The sequence below is a fragment of the Zeus faber genome (assembly GCF_960531495.2).
Source record: "Zeus faber genome assembly, chromosome: 8".
Lineage (NCBI taxonomy): Eukaryota > Metazoa > Chordata > Actinopteri > Zeiformes > Zeidae > Zeus > Zeus faber.
The window spans coordinates 12,838,396-12,843,413 of record NC_137195.1 but is presented as its reverse complement, the minus strand read 5'-3'; positions in this window follow the sequence as shown (position 1 = coordinate 12,843,413).

The window sequence follows — 5,018 nt, the reverse complement described above, 5'->3', positions numbered from 1 at the left end:
GTTTTGATTCTGCGTATTGTAGGACTTGGTGTGACTTAATAGATATTTGAAAATAAACAAAGACTATTTGCGGCATGTGTGATGTTTATTATTGATTATTTGATTGATTATTATTGTTTTTTATTTTTTATTTTGAATGAGGATTTTGTAGGAATCATTTTTTGGGTCAGACAGCCTCCGGGGAGCTTTTTAATAGGAAGTGAACCTATTTCAAAAGAAGTGTTTGTTCTGGACAACCTGTGGTCTGTTGGATTATTCCACTCCATACACACTTAAATGCATGTTTATCCGAGAGAGGAAGGATCATCTTTCAGAAAATTATTAATTTTGTGAACTATGGTAAAGTATAATTGTACTTTTTTTATTATTAATTATTATTATTATTATTATTATTTATGTAATATCTCATGCAATGTCACACTCTTTTGTAAGCATATAAAATATCCGCAATACATGAATAGCATAATCCCATTTACACACACACACACACACACACACACACACACACACAGTTTGGACTGTAACCACTACAGAGCGATGGAGTTTACACTACGTAGCTCGCATGGAAGGAATGTGCGTTGGGAACCACAACCTGCACATTTAGAATGAATTGGTTGATGATGTCACAAAGCGTCTTACTCCACAAACTCATCTCGCTCCGCCATCCGACCGGAAGTTTTAGAACCTTGCCCTGTTGGCGATGCATGAACCTTCCTCTACTTCCTGTCAACTTTCATTGGTTTTTCACTAATTCCTGTCTTGAATGTGGATGAAACTTTAACCACAATGTGTCTGTGACATCATTGTTTTAAGATCACCTCAACCGTGTCCATAGCTCCAGCGGTTATCTTGCTCCAGACCCTTTTAGCCTAGAAAATGCCAAAGAGAAAAATTATAATACAAATCCAAACAATAACAATAGGGGCTGGACCCCTATAATAATACATTGGATTTATATAACACTTTTCTAGGTCCCCAAATGTGCTTTACAAGCCACGATACAGAGACACAAAATAATCATTCTAATACATTTGAAACGAGAGCTGTAAGTACGCTTTCAAAATATGCGCTAAAAAGCATATGTGTTAGTTTTACACCATAACCCCGCCGCCACCAGGTGGTCGCCAAATTCTGACCCTACCGTCTGTGTGCCTCAGCAGAAACGGAGATTCATCAGACCAGGCTACGTTTTTCCAGTCTTCAATTGTCCAGCTTTGGAGAGCCTGTGCCCACTGCAGCCTCAGCTTTCTGTTCTTGGCTGACAGAAGTGGAACCCGACGTGGTCTGCCGCTGTTGTAGATTTCTTGTCCTGTCTTGCTTGTGACCGTAGCCTTTCTGTCGGCTCCAACAAGTCTGGCATTTCTCCATTGACCCCTCTCATCAACAAGGCGTTTCCGTCTGCAGAACTGCCGCTCACTGGGTGTTTTTTTTGTTTTTTTCCGGCGGTTACAGAAATACTCAAACCAGCCCGTCTGGCACCAACAATCATGCCACGGTCGAAAAACACTGAGCTGTTGTAGGCAATCCACCTCCAGGTTCCACGTGGTTTGCATTCTGAGATGTTTTTCTGCTCACCACAATTTTACAGAGTGGTTATCTGAGTGACCGTAGCCTGCCAGCTCAAACCAGCCTGACCATTCTCCGTTGACCTCTCTCAAGACGTTTCCATCCGCAGAACTGAGACTGTTGTGCATGAAAATTCCAGGGGGATCAGCGGTTACAGAAATACTCAAACCAGCTCGTCTGGCACCAACAATCATGCTACGGTCTAAACCACTGAGATCACACATTTTTCTCATTCCGTTGATTTGAACTTTAACTGAAGCTGCTGACCCCTATCTGCATGATTTTATACATTGCACTGCTGCCACACGATTGGCTGATGAGGTAATTGCATGAGTAAGTAGGTGTTAAGGTGTTCCTAATAAAGTGTTCAGTGAGTGTGTGTCTATTTTTAAAATTTGTCATCAACATTTAACTCCAGGACAAAAACAACAACAATGTGTCATTATTTCCATGTTGATAAAAATGTAATTTAACTTGATATCAATGATGTTTCCCCCATTCAATGCATACCTGTTTTTTACAAACTAGAGAACAGGGTGTACTACTCATGGTGGCCACTGGATGGCGACGAGGAGCTTGATGGGGACGTCGAAGCGACTCAACTACAAGAGTCGAAGCGACTCAACTACAACATTGATATATTGACACGGTGAGTATGAACTGTATCAAAGTACTCCAAACAATACGCAGGTATCTGGCTTCCTGTCAAAAGCGTCTTTTCAAAACAGGGGTGAAGAGCTCCCTTTGTTGTATATTTGGATATCTGAGCATCAAGTGACCTGTGACCCCGGGCCCCCGGGTTTTACTCGGTATTATTAGGTTTATGTGACCATAAAACATTTAAATAGTATGAGTAAATCTATAATTAAGATGTATAATCTCTCTCTCTCTCTCTCTCTCCCTCTCTTTATATATTTATATATAGGCATTATGGACAGTATAGTTCAATTACATTTCGGCTTGATATATAAATGTATATATATATATATATATATATATATATATATATCAAGCTGAAATGTATATATATATATAGATAGAAAGATAGATAGATAGATAGATAGACACTCACTTGCATAGAAAGGGGCCAATTTTGCACCAAATGAATGAATGATACCTCACTTAAATACGTGCAAATAGCACCGGCGCACCGAGGCACTATTTGCGTGGCAGCGCGGTTTGAGGTGCAGTTCACCGTTGGCGGTGCTTTGTGAATTAGACGCTCGCTCTTCCTATTATTTGCACCGGGTTTAATGGTCGCAAAAGCTGTGCAGTGGCTTTGTGAATTCGCCTCTTAAGACTCCTGTGACAATAATGTGAGTTTCCTGTTTTCTGGATACCTTTAACAGCCGACGCCCCATTGAACTGCACTTAGTGAAGCTTACCACTCTGCTGCAGTGAGAAGCTGCAGCAGAGTGGTACGTTTCTCAATGGTAAGGTCTTCAGGGAGGTTTTTGGCCGTGAACCGTTATAACTTAATGAAACCAATACCTATAATAAGGCCTGGGTTGAAAAATTGCAAACTTATCCTTTGACAAAAACAGTCTGTAAAATTTATAGTGGAAAAATGATTATTCGATATTTGCCGAAGAGCCATTTAAAAGCAAAGTGAAACCTGCTCAGGAGTGTAAGCTCATTCTGGATCCTGGATAAAACGTGAAAGGGTAAAGTACCGTAGATGATAAATAACAAATCACATTGTACTGATACTATGTCGACCGTTAATGCCCTAGAGTGTACTTTTAATGTAAATACATGATGTGTTTTAAAAACGACTCCAAGAATATTGTCTTGATCATCTTCCCACTTTCAGTTCCTTTTCCCAGGAAAACTCCCCCGCTGGAAAAACTGACTCGAGATTTAAAATCTCATTCCCAGATAGAATAGCAAATCGGAGGAAAGATGTGCTGGAGCACATTTCTTGCCTTTTGCCCCCATTGGTGTGAAGTGACACATCTTTAGTTATGCTCTTGGCTTGCTGTCCATACTTTATAACTACATGTTTATATCTTAATTGGTCTTTGAGGGACGTGAAACACGTGTGTAAAATTGTGTTCATACCTCTGCCGAGCCATGAATGTTGCATGATGACCAGCGGCTTGGTGGACGCAGGTATTGGGTTCTCCCGGTCGGAAACTTAACACCCAGTGTCCTTACACTTCAGCAGAAACCCGAGGCCTCTTGTTATTTATTCATCTTCTTTGTGTTGGGCTGACGTGGGGCCGCTCCACAGAGCGTCAGGATCAGTTGAGCCCAATGTAAACGCTGGGAGAGGGCGACCTCGGCTCCCCTGGTTCACCGCGACTGGGGCCGTTGGAAGCCTCCGCGGCGAAACGCATCCACGTTACTGTTATGATTATGGTTGTTATCGTTATTGTCATGGCCGTCCCCGTCACCTCGTTCGTCCTAATCGGCCTGAATTATTAACGGTACGACAAGACTCAGATATCGGGTCGGATAGCAAGGCTGGTGTATTTAATGACTGGAGAAACTGGTTATCCTGGAGATGTAAATCCGGGACAGGTACACGCTCCAGATGGAGGTGCGGCAGCCATGCATTGCACGGGTCAAAACACACATATGCACGCACGCACGCACGCACGCACGCACACACACACACACACACACACCCACCCACACACACACACACACACACACACACACACACACACACACACACACACACACACACCCACGCAATGAGTCCAATTCTACTTCCTCTTTGTGATTGATCAATGTGCGTTAATCGATTGGACACTACGCTCCAGACAGAGATCAATAAGCTGTGTCCTGTCCTGGCAACTCTTAATGGAGCTTTAAAGTGGTAATCCGTAAGATTATTTTGTTTAAATATAACCTTCCTAGATTTGATATTTATCTCATATTTATTCATCTGGCACTTTATATGAAGCAGCTATTCAACGTATTTGCGTCCTCTGTGCCGCGCTCCTCTATGTGCTGTTTGTTGCCATTGTCGGCGGCGGGGTCTGCTTTTCCCGGGGCGGCAAAGGCGAAGAAGTGGAAGGCAGCGGCGAGGAATTTGATAAACCCGAATAGCTAGTGGCGGTCAGTAAACTCTCATTCTGGTTAGAAATTTAAAAAAATGAACAAAACATATCTCCGCCACCTCAAGTGGCCAAGAAAGACACCAGACAATGAAATAAACCGATGGGACGACGGCAAACTTTGAAGAAAAGTCTCAGTCTCCGTTTTGCAATGCATTCTGGGGCCTGTCTCCCACCAGGGTCCAACCCGGACGTTCTCATGGATTGCCACTTTCAGGAAAATGATCGACGTTTGGCTGCGACTGGGTACCAGCTTCTTGCTTGTGAGAGCTGCCTTTATTTCCAAGATGAGGAGCTGTGAATGGTAGAGGGTTCATTGGGAAAGGAGTAGCCAATCCTTCAATCTGGCAGATTTACAAGCTGCTACACACTCTTTACACAAGATTC